Here is an 18,412-nt window from a genome sequence, read left to right on the forward strand (position 1 = left end):
TATCTCATTGTGGTTTTGATTTGCATTTTATTGATGATTAGTGATGTTGAGCACCTTATAATGTACTTGTTGGCCATTTGTATGTCTTCTTTGAAAAAGTGTCTATTCTGGTTCTTTGTGTATTTTTGAAATTGGGTTATTTAGCTTGTTTTGCTGTTGAGTTGAGTTCCTTATATATTTTAGATATTAACTCTTTATTGGATAAATGGTTTGCAAATATTTTTTCCCACTTGGTAGGTTGCCTTTTCATTTTGTTGATGGTTTCTTTGCTGTGCCTTTTAGTTTGATGTAGTTCATGTGTATTTTTGCTTTTATTGCCTTTAATTTTGGTGTCAAATCCAAAAACTTATTGCCAAGACTAATGTGAAAGAGCTTACCCATGTTTTCTTCTGGGAGTGTCAGATCTTATGTTCAAGCTTTTAATCCATTTTGAATTGATTTTTGTGTATGGTGAAGATAGTATTCCAGCTTCATTCTTTTGCTTGTGGCTGTCCAGTTTTTCCAGCATCATTTATTGAAGAGACTATCCTTTCAGCATTTTATATTATTGGCTCTTTTGTTAGGAGTAAATTGACCATATATGCGTGGATTTATTTCTGGGTTTTCTGTTCTAGTCCATTGATCTATGTGTCTGTTTTTGTGTCAATACCATGCTGTTTTGATGGTTATATCTTTTTAATGTAGTTTGAAATCAGGAAATGTGATGCTTTAACTTTTGTTCTTAAGATTGCTTTGGCTATTTGGGGTCTTTTGTGACTCCATATAGTTTTAGAATTTTTTTTTTAAATATCTGTGAAAAATGCCATTAGAGTTTTAGTAGGGATTGCATTGAATCTGTAGATCACTTTTGGTAATATAGATGTGTCAACAGTGTTAGTTCTTCCAATCTATAAGCACATAATATTTTTCTATTTGTGTATTCTTCAGTTTCTTTCATCAAAATCTTATAGTTTTCAGTGTACAGGTATTTCACTTCTTTGGTTAAATTTTTTCCTATGTATTTTTTGATGCTATGGTAAATGGGATTGTTTTCTTATTTTGTCTTTCTGATAATTTGTTGTTAGCATATAGACATGCAACTGATTTTTCTATATTGATTTTTTTATTCTGCAACTTACTGAATTTATTTATTCTAACAATTTTTTTTTGGTGGGGTGGAGTCTTTCATGTTTTCTGTATATAATATGTCACCTGTAAACAGAGATAGTTTTACTTTTTTTCTATTTTGGTTGCTTTTTATTTCTTTTTCTTTCTAATTGTTCTGGCTAGGACTTCCAGTCCTATGTTGAATAAATGTGGTAAGAGTGGTCATTGTTGCTTGTTCCCCATCATAGAAGAAGAGCTTTTAGCTCTTCACCTTTAAGTATGTTATTGGCTGTGGGCTTGTCATATATGGCCTTTATTATGATGAGGGACATTCCTGCTGTACCCGTTTGTTGAGAGTTTTTATCATGAAAGGATGTTGAATTTTCTCAGATGCTTTTTCTGTATCTATTGAGATGAAAGCATAATTTTTACCCTTCATTTTATTAATGTGGTGTATCCCATTTATTGATTTGCAAGTATTGAACCATCCTTGCATCCCAGGAATAAATCCCACTTGATCATGTTGTATGATCCTTTTAGTGTACTATTGAATTCAGTTTGTTAATGTTTTATTGAGGTTTTTTTGTTTTGTTTTGTTTTTTAACATCTATATTAATCGGGATATTGGCCTGTAATTGTCTTTTCTTGCGGTGTTCTAGTCGGTCTTTGGTATCAGGGTAATACTTGCCTCATAAAATGAATTTGGAAGTGTTTCCTCCTTTTCTAATTTTGGAAGAGTTTGAGAAGGGCTGGAATTAATTTTTCTTTTAATGTTTGAAAGAATTCACTAGTGAAACCATCTGCTCCTGGATTTTTCTTTGTTGGAGGTTTTTGATTACTGATTCAGTCTCTTTACTAGTAATTGGTCTATTTGGTTTTTCTCTTTTTTTTTCGTGATTCTAGGAATTTATCCATTTCTTTTAGGTAATCTAATTTGTTGGCATTATAACTGTTCATAGTAGTTTCTTATGATCCTTAATGTTTTTGTGTTATCAGTTGTAATGTCTCCTCTTTCATTTCTGGTTTCATTCATTTGAGTCATTCTCTCTTTTTTCTTTATCTAGTTAAAAGTTTGTCAGTTTTGTTTATCTTGTCAAACATCAGCTCTTAGTTTCATTGATTTTTTTCTATTGTCTTTTTAGTCTCTATTTCATTTATTTCTGCTCTGATCTTTGTTATTTTTTGACTTCTCCCTGGACCCACATTCGTGGTTTAGGAGCACGTTGTTTAGTCTCCACATATTTGTGAATTGTCTAGTTTTCTTCTTATAATGATTTATAATTGTAGTCCATTGTGATCAGAAAAAATGATTGAGGGGCGCCTGGGTGGCACAGCGGTTGAGCGTCTGCCTTCAGCTCAGGGCATGATCCCAGCGTTCTGGGATCGAGCCCCACATCGGGCTCTTCTGCTATGAGTCTGCTTCTTCCTCTCCCACTCCCCCTGCTTGTGTTCCCTCTCTCGCTGGCTGTCTCTATCTCTCTGTCGAATAAAAATAAAATCTTTAAAAAAAATGATATGATTTCAGTCTTCTTAAATTTTTTAAGACTTGTGTTGTAGCCTAACATATGATCTGTCCTGGGGAATGTTCCATGTGTGCTTGAGAAGAATGAGTATTCTGCTCCATTGGATGGAATGTTTTCTATATATCTGTTAGGTCCACCTGGTCTAATGTGTAATTTTAAGTTCAATGTTTCTATATTGATTTTTTTTATCCAGATGATTTATCCTTTGTTGAAAGTTGGGGGTATTGGGGCGCCTGGGTGGCAGAGCGGTTAAGCGTCTGCCTTCGGCTCAGGGCGTGATCCCGGCGTTGTGGGATCGAGCCCCACATCAGGCTCCTCCGCTGTGAGCCTGCTTCTTCCTCTCCCACTCCCCCTGCTTGTGTTCCCTCTCTCACTGGCTGTCTCTATCTCTGTCGAATAAATAAATAAAATCTTTAAATCTTTAAAAAAAAAAAAAAAAAAAAGAAAGTTGGGGGTATTGAAGACCCCTGCTATTGTACTGCTGCTTGTTTCGCTCTTCAGATACGTTAATATTTGCTTTATATATTTAGGTAGTCCTACGTTGAATGAATAAATATTTACAATTGTTATATTCTCTAGATGAATTGACCCTTTTGTTATTATATGGATACAGTTTTTTAATCCATTCAGTGTCTTTTGATTGGATAATTTAGTCCACTAACTTTTAAAGGAGTTATTGATAGGTATGGACTTACTATTGCCGTTTTATTCATTGTTTTCTGACTGTCTTGTAATTTCTTTTCTTTTGTCTTGGTTTCTTCCTTTGTGATGTGATGATTTTCTGTAGTGGTATGCTTAGATTCCTTTCTCTTTGTTTTTTGTTTATCTGCTGTAGGCTTTTGGTTTGTGGTTACCATGAAATTGACATAAAATATGTTTTTTTTTTTTAAAGATTTTATTTATTTATTTGACAGAGATAGAGACAGCCAGCGAGAGAGGGAACACAAGCAGGGGGAGTGGGAGAGGAAGAAGCAGGCTCACAGCAGAGGAGCCTGATGTGGGGCTCGATCCCATAACGCCGAGATCACGCCCTGAGCTGAAGGCAGACGCTTAACCACTGTGCCACCCAGGCGCCCCCATAAAATATGTTTATAACAGTCTAAGTTGATAACAATTTAACTTTAAATGTATATGGAAGCTCTACATTTTTACATTCCCTTTTCCTTCACATTATATGTTTTTGATACCATTTTTTACATCCTTTTGTATTGTGTATTCATCAACAAATTATTGTACTTACAGTTACTTTAATACTTTTGTCTTTTAACCTTTATACTAGAATTGTGATTTACCCACCACTAGAGTATTACACCATTACACCATTAGAGTATTCTGAATTTAATTATATGTTTACTTTACCAGGGAGTTTCATACTTTTATATTTTCCTGTCATTAGCTAGTATGCTTTCATTTCAGCTTGAAGAACTCCCTTTAACATTTCTTGTATGGCCGTTCTGGTGGTGATGAACTCCTTCAGCTTTTGTTTAAAAAGCTCCTGATCTCTACTTAAGTTATGAAGGGCGCTTTGCTGGATAGAGTATTCTTAGTTGGTAGTTTTTCTCTTTCAGCTTTGAGTATATCATTTCATACCTTTCTGGCCTGCAAGTTTCTTTCTTTCTTTCTTTCTTTCCTTTCTTTTTTTTTTTTTTTTAAGATTTAATTTATTTATTAGAGAGAGACAGTGAGAGAGGGAACACAAGCAGGGAGAGTGGGAGAGGGAGAAACAGGCCTCCTGCTGAGCAGGGAGCCTGACGTGATAGTGGGGCTCAATTCCAAGACCCTGGGATCATGACCTGAGCTGAAGGCAGATGCTTAACGACTGAGCCACCCAGGCATCCCTGGTCTGCAAGTTTCTTTTGAAAAATCCGCTAATAGTTTTATAGGGGTTCTCTTGTATATAACGAGTTGCTTTTTTCTTGCTGTTTTTAAGTATCTCTATTTGTCTTTAATTTTTGACAGTTAAATATAATATCTCTGGGTCTTTTAGATTCATCTTATTTGGTACTTTTTGGGCTTCCTGCTTTTACATGTCTGTTTCTTTCCCCACATTAGGGAAGTTTTTAGCTGGTATTTCTTTGAATAAGTTTTCTGCCCTTTCTTTCTCTTTTCCTGGTTCTCCTATAATGCAAATATTGGCCTGTTTGGTGGTGCCCCGTTAAGTCCCTTAGTCTGTCTTCATTCTTTTTTTTTCCCTTTCCCCATCAGATTGGATGAATTCCACTGCCCTGTCAAGTTTGCTGATCCTTTCTTCTACTTGATTTAGTCTGCTGTTGAACTTTGCTATGGAATTTTTCAGGTCAATTATTATATTTTTCAGCTCTGTGAATTCTGTTTGGTACTTTTTTATATTTTCTGTCTCTGTTGAAATTCTCACTTTGTTCCTTCATTGCTCTCCTGATCCCAGTGAACATTTTTATGACCATTATTTTGAACTCTCAGATAAATCGCTTATTTCCATTTCATTAAGATTGGTTTCTGGAGATTTATCTTGTTCTTTTTTTTTGGAACATATTGCCCTGTGTCTTCATTATCCTTGACCCTTTGTGTTGGTTTTTATGCATCAGGTAAACTAGCTACCTCTCCCCCTCTTGACAGACTGGTTTCATGTAGGAGATGAACCTTGTTAACCAGCTTAGCATGAGCTGCTGGTTGTCTCTCAAACTCGTGATTGTCCAAACTGCCATCTTTGTTCTTGGTGGTTCCCAGTCATTGAGTGTGTATAAATGTTAGGGGTTAGTTGGACAATTAGGTAGTCAGGGCCAGGATCCCCAACAAGAAAACAGGGAGCTGGGACAGCTAAGACAAAACCTTCCTAGCATCCTGTTTTACAGCTTAGACAAGACCACAGTAGCATCCTGTCTAGCAATCTCTGCAGAAGTGACTTTTGCAAAACATCCTGCAACAAAAGTTAACCATAAAATGTTGGTCACCGCCACAAATCGGGGCAGTTAGTCTTCAGATGGCAGCCCAAAAGACCATCAACACGTGAACAATAACCCAAGCCCCGATTGGCACACCTTAGCAGCCAGTCCACAGGGGGCCCACACTCAGGATGCTCAAGATAGTTCTGTAGAAGAGCTTATAAATACTCCTAGATTTGAATGCCAAAATGGCAACCCTCTCGCGTCCCCTCCCTCTCTGGGAACTTTGTATTATTGCTCAATAAACTTTGCCTTGCTACCCACCACTCTTTGGTCTACCTCTTTCTCTTTGAAGTGGCATGACTAAGACCTGTGGGTACCAAGGGAATAAAAATCCTGTAACATAAAGACCCATCAGTCTTAAAAGGGGAGGGAGGATTGCAGTCAGCACCTGGTTGCAGCTTATCTCAGGCAGCAGCTGGGAAAGTACGTATACTCTAAGTATGTGTACTTTAAGCCCCTTCCAGGGAGAAACTGAGTGATAGGCATTTTTGCCTGCTCTCTCTGCACTGAGCCTGGGTATATAGTTGTGTGCGGTGGGTACTCCTGCTCCTGATTAAAATTGCTTCTCTATTTGCATAGTCCTATAGGACTCATGAATGCAAGCCACCTTGACTATCAAAGCTACATGATCTGTGGCCTCATTCCTCAAGTTAGCCATTAAAGTTGGGACACTAGATGTGTAGAGAAGCTCCTTCCAGGGAAATACTAGTGAATTAGTTGGTTTTATTGTTGGGGTGAGCCAGAGGGAGGAGGAGGAAGTGCCCACTGGCACTTTTGGGTTCCAGGGAGGATTACAGTTAGCCCCAATAAGCATGCTAATTAGAAGCTGATCCTCAGGCAACAGCTCAAGGAATGTGTAGCCAAACCCCTTCCAGTGAAAACTAGGGGATGGCATTTTTCTTGTTCTTTTTGTGTTGATTCCGGGGGTACAGCTACAGCGAGTGGTCATGGGTGCCTGAGAAGAACTGCTTCTTTGTTTGCTACGGTCCTGTGGGACTCAGGAATGTAAGCCCTATTGGCTATCAGAGCTAGGCAGTCTGGGGACCTGTCTCAGGTGGCAATCCCAAGAGCTGGGGTGCCAAACATGTGTACAAGCTCCTTCTGGAGAGATGCAGGTGAGCTGGTTTTATCATTGGAGTAGGCCATAGTGTGAAGGTTGGAGAAGTGCCCGCCAGCCCCCCAGGCTCGAGGGTGGATTATAGCCAGCCCCTAGATGCATGCCAAATTAAAGTCAGCCCCTCAGGCAGCAGCTTGTAAGTATGCACACAAATCCCTTCTAGGTAAAGACTAAATGATGGATGTTTTTGCCTGATTTCTCTGCACTGAACCCTTGAGGGATAGCCTTGGTGAGTGCTTCTGTGCCTATTAAGACCTACTTCTTTGTTTGCTATAGTCTTTATGAGTCTTACGGATGCACGCCCCATTGGCTTTCAGAGCAAGGTGTTTGGGAGCCTGTCCCTTGGATGAGAGTCTTAAGAGTTGGGGCACTAGATGTGTGGTATAAACCCTTCATTCCTCAGGGAGAATCTGGGAGTTGGAAGTTCCTTCTTGATTGAATGGCACAGTGTTGGGGGTGGGATTATGGCAAGATGCGTCTCAGCCTTTTCTACCTATTTTAATGTGGGGATTTTCTCATTTGCCTGATCTGTAGGTGTCACTCACCTAGTTTCTGGATTTTTCTCAGAGGGAATCGTTCTGGGTAGCTGTATATTTGGGGTGTCTGTGGGAGGAGGGAAGTTCATGAGCCTTCTATGTTGCCATCTTGGTCCCTCCCTCCGGTTTTTGTTTTTTAAGGTAACATTTTTTGAGGCTTACTGTGTGTGAGGTACTGTGCTTCGGCTTTAGATCCGACATTATCACGATAATTCCCGGAGCAGCTGTTTGCAGTACGTGGTATGATCCCCATTTTACAGAAAAGAAACCTGAGTTTTAGAGGGGAGGCATGCCCAAGGATATACAGCGAGCAAGTGACAGAGCTGGAATTTCAATGGATCTGTTTGATTTAATGGCTCTAATCATCACATCTCACACTGGAGGAGGGCAGGGTTCACGGCATCTATTTTCCCCAACTCCTACCAGTTTTCTAAAAGTCATCCCATAACAAGCTTCTTATGACTGAAAAAGATGTATGAATACAAGTCCTGTGAAGAAATACACAAGCAAATTAAGTTAAACATTACCAGAAACCCCTCCAGTCAAGATAAACCAGTATTAATGTTTTGGAATATATAGTTTATACTTCTTATGCCAAGTCTTAAGTATATATATATTAGAAGTGCTCTTAAGGCTAATAGCATTCTGCTAACAAATGTCTCTTTAGTGTGCCCAAAATTGTTTGCTTACTAAGAGCCTTTGGTGTTTTTTCTTAGCTCTGTTCATACCAGTTGAACTTACTATTGCAATTATGTAATCTAAATATTACAGAAACCAATGAAATATGAGTATAAAAATAGAGCAGTTTTCTCCACTAAAATTAGATTGAATGCTTTAGCATATTGTGATTAAGACCAATCTCTGAAACAATTGCTCTGGAATTCATAGTGGGAGGAATAACTGTAAAAGATTTGAGAAGAAATGTTAAAAGTCGTGAAAGATTCCATATTCATATTGCTTCACAAGTGTATTTACATTTTTGTTCCATGTTAACAAAACTGAAACTGCAAATAGAGAAGATGGATTATGCATATGATTTATGCAGAAAGATGATGTGGAATTCTAGTAAGCAAATACTCAAGTCCTTAAGTGAAAAAAATGAGATGTTTTAGGCAGCAGGTGATTTTTGTTTGTTTGTTTTTATTGAATCCGCGCTTTCACTAGCTTTTGAAATCAAGCAATTAACTTCTAGTCCTGGATGTGTTAGATAAGAAAACTTCTATATATTTCAAAAGGAGAATTAGATATAATTTGCTAAACTACTTTTTTTCCGTTTAATACATTATGGACATATTCTAAGTTGATAAATACAGGTTAAAGTATTTTATGGGAGTGTAACACATGTTCAGGAACGTGCATAGATCCTAAGTGTATAGCTCAGTAAGCGATCACAAAGCAAACACGTCCATGTAACCCCCACCTAGGTCAAGAAACATTTCTAGTACCCCAGGAGCCCTCCATAGCCTCCTCTTCCCCAGCAGAGGTAACTGCCATTGTGACTTCTAACACTGCAATGACTGTTTTAAGCTTTGTGTAAAAGAAGCATATGCATTTTTTTTGTTTCTGACTTTTTTACTCCACTTTTGTTTGTGAGCTTCATCCATGTTTTTAACCTGTATTATTATTTGTTCACTCATTGTGGCTGTTGAATATTTTTTTCATTGAAATGAAATGCCAGAATATTTACTTACTCTGTTGTTGATAGCCTTTGAGGTTGTTTCCACTTTGGGGCTATTATGAAAAATGTTGCTATGAGCGTTCTTGTACCTGGTTTTTGGTTTACACGAGAAGGTTTTCATTCTTGTTGTTTGCTCGTATGCCTAGGAATGGAGGTAGTGGGTCATAGGAGATGTTTGTGTTCACCTTCAGGGTATACTGCTAAAGTGGTTGCACCGGTTTACACCCCGTATGTGAGTTTCTGTTGCTCCATATCTTTGGCAATACTCGGTATTGCAGTTGTATTGATTTTATCCAACCTGATAGGTGTATGGTAGTATCTTGTGATTTGAATTTGCATTTTCCTGATAACTAAGGAGGTTGAACACTTTTTCATGTGTTTATTGGCCATTCGGGTATCTTTGGTGGGGGTGGAAGAGGCTTAAAGTACTTATTTAAGTTTCCTGCTCACTTTTTCTATAGAATTGTCAGACTTTTTCTTATTTATTTGTACTCCATATATTCTAGATATAAGTTCCTTTGTTAATTACATGTGTTAAAAATACCTCAAAAAAATGAAAAGAAAAAATCTCCTCCCATTCTGTGGTTTGCTTTTCCTTATTTTTTTAAATTTTTATTTTTTAAAGATTTTGTTTATTTATTTCTCAGAGAGAGAGAGAGCACACAAGCAGGGAGGGGGCAGAGGCAGAGGGAGAAGGAGACTTCCTGTTGAGCAAGAAGCCTGATACAGGACTTGAACCCAGGACCCTGGGATCATAACTTGAGCCAAAGGCAGATGCTTAACCATCTGAGCCACCCAGGCATCCCTATGGTTTGCTCTCCTAAGTCTTTTATTTTATTTTTACTTTATTTTATTTTTTTAAGATTATTTATTTATTTATTTGACAGAGATAGAGACAGCCAGCTAGAGAGGGAACGCAAGCAGCGGGAGTGGGAGAGGAAGAAGCAGGCTCATAGCAGAGGAGCCTGATGTGGGGCTCTATCTCATAACGCCGGGATCACGCCCTGAGTCGAAGGCAGACGCTTAACCGCTGTGCCACCCAGGCGCCCCTCTCCTAAGTCTTTTAATAGAAGTTAGTGGAAGTTCCTAATTTTAATATAATCCAATTTACCAATTTCCCCTTTATTGTTAGTGCTTTTTGAGTCCTACTTAAGAAATCTTTGCTTAGTCTCAACCTGAAGGCCCTGAAGATAAACCCTCCTGTGTTATCTTACATCAGCTTTATTGTTTTACTTTTTATAGTTAGATCTACAGTTCACCTGGATTTAATTTATGTGTATGGTGAGAAGTTAGACCTAAGTTTCATTTTGTAGCATATTGGTATCCAGTTGACCGTCCATTCTCCAGTGCTCTGCAGTGCCATCTTTTTCATAAATAAAGTATCTGTATATGCACAGATCCAGTTCTGGACTTTGTCTTCTCTTCTATGGGTGCTTATATAAGTTTTGATTATTGTGGCTTAATAAAATAAAGATTGAGTCCTCTTTGTACCAATTCCTGATGATACTCTTTAGTTCTTTACGTTTCCAAATAAAGCTTAGAGCCAGTTTATCAATTTCTACAAACATACACAGAGACAGACTAAGACTTCAGGGATTTTGATTAAGATTTCTTTGGATTAAGAAAGGTAACGTAAGAGGGGTGCCTGGGTGGCTCAGTTGGTTAAGCATCTGCTTTCAGCTCAGGTCCTGATCCTGGGGTCCTGGGATGGAGGCCTGCATTCAGCTCACTGCTCAGCGGGGAGCCTGCTTCTCCCTCTCCTGCTCCCCTTGCTTGTAAGCTGTCTCTCTCTCTGTCAAATATATAAATGAAATCTTTAAAAAAACAAAAAAGAAAGGTGTTGTAAGAAAAAAAGATTACTTTGGATTTATAGATCAGTTGCTTTGACAATCAAATCTGTAGGAGAATTGACGTCTTTGCAATATTGAGCCTTTCAGTTCATGTGCATGGAATATCTTTCCATTTGGTCCTCTTTACTTCACTCAGTGTTTCATATTTTAATTATTTGGCTTTATAAATCAATGGCTATAGAATTTTGTGGGTAGCATCAGAATTTATTTAATCAATAACTTTATGTTGTAAACTTAGGTTGACTCTATTTTTTTCACTGTTATAGAAATTATGACTGTGAACATTCATGTATATACATTTTTTAGTACCTTTCTGTCTCCTTATAATTAACTCCTGAACTGGAAAACTGGAATTTAGCTTCCGCTGCGAATTGCGCCGTTGTAAACTCGCACCCACTGTTATAATAGTTTCCACTCTTGTCAACCTAGGGAATTAGTGATTTTTTAAAAATACTTTTCAGCTTGATGGGAAAAAATAATAACTCATTGTTCTTTGAATTTGCATTTTTTTTACTAGTGGGATTGAGCAAGCCATTTGTAGGTCTTTTGTGAGTAGCCTCTTTGTAACTTTTGCATATTTTCTATCAGGTGTTTTTTGTTGTTGTTGTTGTTGTTTTTACTTAGGTAAACCCTTTGTCACATATATTTACAAACTATAAATCTGTACAACAAATGAGTTAACCAGTATCCTTTTGTTATTAGGATGGGCCTTTGCTGAAGAGCAAAAAAAAAAAACAAAAACCCTATTTCAAATTGTGGTTATTCCCCAAATCTCTATGTCCTTCACATATTTAGTAATGTTTTAGCGATAATGTGTATAATAGGAGGGACTATCAGCAGCTAGATATAGTAAAAGAAAGATAATGTAATAGAGTTGTAAGATCATTGAAATTAGAACCAGAAGCCTGGTTACTACACCTGGCCCCACCACTGTTTACCTCTGAGATCTTGGTTAATCGATATACTCTCCCTAGGCCTTAATTTCTGTATCTGTACACAGCACAATTTATATCCTATATCTTGCAGGGCTAAGATGAGATCATACATGAAAAAAAGTATTGTAGGTGGTAAAAGTTACACAATACAAATTATAATATGCTAATAAGTATGGTGTAAGTGTAGCAAGTTGAATATATACTTCATTAAAATTATCACCTTTTAGGGGCACCTGGTTGGCTCAGTCAGTGGAGTGTGCGACTCTTGATCTCAGGATTGTGGGTCAAGACCCATGTTGAGTGTAGAGATTACTTAAAAATAAATCTTAAAAAAATAATCATCTTTTGAGGCAGCCTAATTTGTAAAATATTGAGCTTCACATCTTTCTGAGTCTGTGGTTTATGGGTTTGTTCTTACTTGCATGATTCCTTTAAAAAGAAATGTTAAAAAATTGAAGCTGATGTTCTTTGTCACAATTCAGAATGTGTTTGTGGTATATTGGCTTCTAGGGCACTGAGCTTCTGTCTCCAGTATTGACAGTCTTCTGTGAGCTCATTAGCTACTGTTCTGGTAAAAACCAGTTTGATCTGTGATGAGAGTACTGCATTAAAAGGGCATTGATGTTGGAAATCTACACTTTGGTCCGTTCATTAAAAATGCACTCTTCACAAAAGAGCAATATGAATTTGCATTGCAAAGGATAACTTACTTCTTTTTAAAACTCTTGAATCCAGGTAATTTAATTATGTTTCTGCCATAGCGTTTTATCTTCCTCTGCAAAGGAACTCTGTCTCCTTTGACACCTCATATTGGAAGCTGGTCTTCTTATCCTCAGAATTAATTAACATGCAAATACTTGTCTAGAGACGTGGAAACACTGCTTTTCGATTAGCATTTAAATGTCATTCTTAATGATGTCAAATTGCCTCTTTTAAGGGAAAATTAAAGTGGTATAGTTATCTCTTGATTATTTCCTAGAGCAAGTTATTGGTATTTCTGGTTATCTGGTCTTAGTGGGAGCTTTAATCTTCTACCATTCATAGGGCGAATTGAATCAGATACAAGACCATACTTGATGGCAGCAAAGCCAAGCTCTGGCCTTCCATTGCCTACAGTTTCTAGATAGGCCTACTTGCCATATCCTGCACTGCTTCTCAATAACAAGTTTCTTTGTGTTGGAGTAGCACCTGCAGGAACTGTTAGCAACAAGTCCAAGGTACCCAGGAGCAAGAAGGGGTGTGTAGGGGGGCTTTGGTAGCAGTCGTGTGATAAAGAATAAAGAAGATGAACTTTGGAGTTAGAGATTCAAATAGGTTCAGATCTTGCCTGTGCCACTTTGAAGCTGTGTGACCTTGACAGATTACTTCCCTTCTCTGAGACTCGATTTCCTCATCAATAAAATATAAATAGTAATATCTACCACTCAGGTTGTTGGCAGGGTGAAAGGTGATCATGTATTTAAGGTGAGAGTAGGCTGTCTGCTTTAACAAAGAACCCCCCAATCTCAGTGGTTTAACCTAGCTTATTTCCTGCTGTGGGAGAGATGGAGGGAGGGACCTGCTCCATGCAGACATTCACTGACCCGTACTTCTTTCATCCAGTGATCCTGACATTCCCCAAGGTTTTGAACCCTTCATTGGTTCATGTGTCTCTGGCTGGCAGGTGAGGGAGGATCATAAGCATGGGGATGGCACAGAAGGCTTTATGTGCCAGGCTGGGGTTGGTGCATCTCACTTTCACTCATTTCTCACTGGCCAGAACTCAATTCCATAGACACACCGACTTTCAAGCTAGCCCAGGAAATGTGTGTGTCAGGAGGAAAACAAAATGGGTTTACTTGGTGAACACATAGTCCTCTGCTACAAGCACCTAGTAACATTTGTTGAGTAAATGAAAGAAAGAAAGAATGGATCCTCTGTTTATTTTCTTTTCCGTATACTCCAAAAGTGTTAGAGCTGGTAGAGGGCCTTAGCAGTGACCAAGTTTTACTCTCTGTTTCTTTAGAGGAGGAGTCTGAAGACCTGGGGAATTTAGTGGTCTGTCCAGCTATTAGTGACAGGACTAGAACCCATTTCTCCCAATTCCTGCTATTTATTCTGCATTTAATTATTTGAAACATCATTCTTTATTTTCTGCCATAGGGTTGCCCTTGCCTTTTGGCATATGAAGATGGAGATTTAAAATATATGTTATTCTGTGGATGCCTAGGTGGCTCAGTCAGTTAAGCGTCTGCCTTCAGCTCAGGTTATGATCCTGGGGTCCTGGGATCGAGTCCTGCATCGGGCTCCTTGCTCAGCGGGGAGCCTGCTTCTCCCTCTGCCTGCTGCTCCCTCTGCTTATGCTTACGCTCTCTCTCTTTGACAAATAAATAAATAAAATCTTTAAAAAAATGTTATTCTAGTTATTATTGGTAGACTTCAGTTTTCTTTGGAAGGTAGAATTTGGTACTTTAGGGTAGTGGGGTAGATACTGTAGGAGCGGAGGCTCCATAGCTTGTCAGTATTTTGTACTGAGAGTGAGAATTAATCTTTACTCACCCACTCCTGTGTTTGAGCAATCTTTCTTTAGCCCCCTTCTATGTGTATCGAATTACGCAAGGCAGTGTGGATGGAGCAGTGATTAAGACAGAAGCATTCACAGCCTAAGGAAGGTGTCAAATGTTTCAACAGTAATTACTATATAAATGAGAACGGAGTGGAGCAATGAGGTAGAAGTGACGAGCTGCTGCTGAAGTGGGACGGGGAGTAAGAGCAGCTTCGTGGAGGAAGCAGATATTTGAATTGGGTCTTAAAGAATGAGTTCGTTTATTGGGACTTTGATCTGCTCTGAAACACTCACATTTGTATTTTTGTAATCTGTGTGGATAACTTTGGCTGGTGGTAACTGAGTGTATGTTGGAAAAAATGGGGAAAAAACCCCCAAACAGATCAAAATCCTCATCAAATCTCTTGTATAAAATGAGCCTTTAGCACCCATATTTACCATTCATTTATCATTTTGTCAAGTTTGAAAAGTAAATAATTACATAAGATAACCTTTGGATACTGGTCAGTCATCATCAACAAATAGTTTATTGTGAGCCAAAAAGTTCTTGATATCATCCTTCTAGGCCCAATGGGCTTTGCATAATTTTTGGTTAAGGATAGACCCTTCTTGAGTTTGTAGAGGCAGGCGTAAGTTGCATGAAATACCAGAAAATGCAATCAGTGTGAGGAGGGGGGCACACACACACACCGCAGAGGAGGCACAAACATGGATATAGGTTTGGTTTTGGGAGTTGATTTTTTGAAAGTTTTCTGTTATAGAAAGAATTCAAGTTGTATAAAAAGGATATAAATGCAAAGTAATTGTCCCTTTTCCCCAAACCTTTGATTATCATGAAAATAAGTGTATCTTTCTAGACATTTTATGTGAACAAAGAAGTACACACAGATATATCCTTTTTTATGTAAGTGATCTCATTAAATATATGCATTTTTCTGTAACTCTCTTATGTAGGACAGGTTTTCATATTACTAAATAGTTCTACCTTATTATTTTAATCAATGGCATAGTCATGTACTCACTGTACTGCTTTTCTATGATTCTTTTGAACAATTTTTAAGTTTTTTTCTTAACCCTTTGGTATTTATCATATACTCTGCTTCAGAGAACATCGTTGTAGCCACCCACAGACTTCTTGTAGAGGGATTTTTTGGTAGGGTACTTGCAATGGAGTTCCTAGATCAACGAGTACATGTATTTAAAAGTTTGATAGATATTGGTGAATTGTCTTCCAGAAAGGCTGTACTTATTTTCATTCTATCCATGGTGTATGTGAATTTCTTTTTCCTAAATATTTTTCTTTTTAAAGAGGATCCTGGACTTTGTGTCAGAGAAGAAGCAAAGAGGAGAGAACCTACTAAAAATAAGTGGTGGCCAAGAGAAATAAAAATGTTCACACAATGATTTGTATGTAGCAGCATTATTCATAACAGCCAAGATGTGGAAACAACCTAAATGTTCAGCAACTGTTGAATAGATAACAAAAATGTGGTATATACATATAATGGAATATTATTCAGCAATGAAAGGAATAAAGTACTAATATATGCTATAATGTGGATGAACCTCGAAAGCATTATGGTAAGTGAAGGAACCAGTCGCAGACACCATACATATTTATTTATTTATTTTTAAGGATTTTATTCATTTGAGAGAGAGAGAGTACCAGCAGAGGGGAGAGGCAAAGGGAGAAGCAGACTCCCCACTGAGCAGGGAGCTCCACCTGAGGCTCGATCCTGGGACCCTGGGATCATGACCTGAGCTGAAGCAGACACTTAACCGACTTAGCCACTCAGGTGTCCCTCACCATACATATTTATATAAAATGTCCAGAATAGGCAAATCGATAGAGGCAGAGGGTATATTAGTAGTTGCTTAGGTTGGAGATGTGGGGACAGGGGAGATTTGGGAAGTGACTGCTGTTAGGAACAGGGTTTCTTTTGGGGGGGGATGAAAATATTCTCTACAATTAGATTGTACTGATGGCTGCACAATTCTGTGATTATACCAAAAACCACTGAATTGCATATTTTAAATGAATGAATTTTATGGTATATGAATTAATTTGTCAGTAAAGCTCTTGAAAATTGAGTGGTGGCAGAATTCATGGAATGGGCTGGAAAGGATGAGGATGTGGCTATTGTCATGGGCTTATGGGACAGGCAGGACAGCAATGTTACAGCAGCGTGGCAGGGAATTTGGATGGGGAAGGTGTTTTTCTGGATGATGCTGAGCTGTGTTTAGGTGGCTGATGCCACAGAGGTGGATGGTGGTGTTTCTCCACTAGCAGTATGGAGACAAGGAGCACTTACTGCCATGCCCTAGTTAGGGTGAGAATGGGGATTAGTACACTGAATTACTGACTCCTTGTCCTTGTTCAGTCCTTCGAATACACAGAAAATACTGTTCTCCTGGAAGGCAGTAATAGTTTCCTTAGCTGACCTAGAAATGCCTGCTGTGCTCCAGCATTTGGAAAAGGAAGGTCAGAGAGAGGAAGCTGAGCTCAGCTGCTGAGTCAAGAAGGGGCGGAAGGCCTAGGGTCATAAAGGACAGTGAGGCCCTCCTTCGTGAATATGAGTAACTAGTCCATTTTGAATTCAGCAATTAAGCTTTTTCTACATAGTAGAATGACTGTTCTTTCAGAATGTGTTGGTAGCAAATATGATAAGAATGTTTAAAAGGAAGTTATGATCTTACGTGGCCTCCGAGTTGTACCGATTGACAAAATTTAGCTTAAGGCAAAGAGGGTTAAACTTAAAGTAAACACTGAAAGTTAAAGGCAAATCAATAGACCTTTCTGTGAAAGCCCAGTTTTCCATGTAATCATGGTTTGGTTTTTTTTTTTTTAAACATACTCTTCACTCCTCTTAGTTCCCCATCATTGTGGCTCTGTAGCACAGATTAGATTAAACTGTAACATCCAAAACCTTTCAAATTCCTCTCAGGTCTGAAGTTAGCATCAGAAAGAACTGAGGTAGGTCTCCCTGGTTCCATTTTGGAGGTTAATCTTTTCAGGTGGCTACTACTGGTTTACCACCAGTTTGCTTTTAGAAGCCCAGGACAGCACATGCATGGATCAGGATTGACCTAAGGGCAAAATTATTTTGTATCAGGCAGATGCCCTCTGTCGATTGGGCAGAGGCCAGTGGCACTGGTGGTGAGAGAATTCACCCAAGACAGAACAAGAAGATAGAAATTTACTGGGAGCTGCGGGCAGGACAGCAAAGCGTAGATTGTCTGCCAGGAGGCAGTGATGGGGGCTGTAGTTAAAGGGGGAAGGTGAGGAAGTATGGGACCGTATGGAATTTTACTTTTTTGGTACCTGTGTTCTGGTGTAAGTAGCCCATTGGTCAGCTAGGGCTTATGGATATTTTGAGGTGGGTCACCTAATGGGCCTGTCTGTATTCAGCCAGGGGTTGGAGGTTACCTTGGGCCCTTCTTCCTTACTCAGCTTTCCATTGTTTAAGCTGGGTGCCTAAAAGCGGCCTCTACAAGAAATCTTTTTCACTTTATTTGATTCATTATGCAGAATATGCTTTATTCTCCAAAACTTCATTTAAGAATATACCATAAATATGAAACTATTAGCCTTTGTGCTTGATTAGGATATAAACAGGAATCTTACCCACTTTTCAAACTTAGCAAGAAATAACTATTCTTCTGGTTTTATTTTGACTTGCTAAAGAACCTTTAGCATTGAGAGAAGCTTTGCTTGGTGATTTCAGAGCATGAGGGAAGGAAGAGAGCAGTTCTGGCACATGCACACTAGTTGAATAACTGGTGGATATTTTTATATGTATTTCTATTCTTAGTCTATGACCTGTAGTTAACTATGGAGTAACTGGATACTTATCAGACTTGGAGATCTTAATTTGAATATGTCAATATCAATATCTAGATCTCTAGAGGAACTTAAGTATGTTTAGCTGATCATTGAAAGGCAAACCCTTTTCTTATGGAATTCCTTGATTCAGTAAACAGAGAATAAAATTTGAACAGATTAAACCACAAGATAATTAAAATTGCTCTTTCTTTCTGGCTGTTAGCTAAATCTTAGCCCCTACACATAGCCACACAGAGTTTTTGCTTGGTTTTGGTTTGTTGTACTTTTTGGGTTGTTTCTCTTAAATACATTTTAAAGGTAATCAGTTATGGCCCGTATTAGAATTCCTCTTTGTGTTCTTGTGGTAGGATTCTGGAAGTTGTAATGAATTCATA

General features: G+C 38.4%; 1 protein-coding gene across 5 annotated transcripts in view; it reads left to right on the plus strand.

Moving 5' to 3' along the window:
- The window catches only part of CRADD (CASP2 and RIPK1 domain containing adaptor with death domain), a 365,696-nt gene that overhangs the window by 73,815 nt on the left and 273,469 nt on the right, over positions 1-18,412 (plus strand). The gene's annotated exons all lie outside the window — the stretch shown is intronic.

This window comes from Ailuropoda melanoleuca, chromosome 15 (genome assembly GCF_002007445.2).
Source record: "Ailuropoda melanoleuca isolate Jingjing chromosome 15, ASM200744v2, whole genome shotgun sequence".
Taxonomy (NCBI): Eukaryota; Metazoa; Chordata; class Mammalia; order Carnivora; family Ursidae; genus Ailuropoda; species Ailuropoda melanoleuca.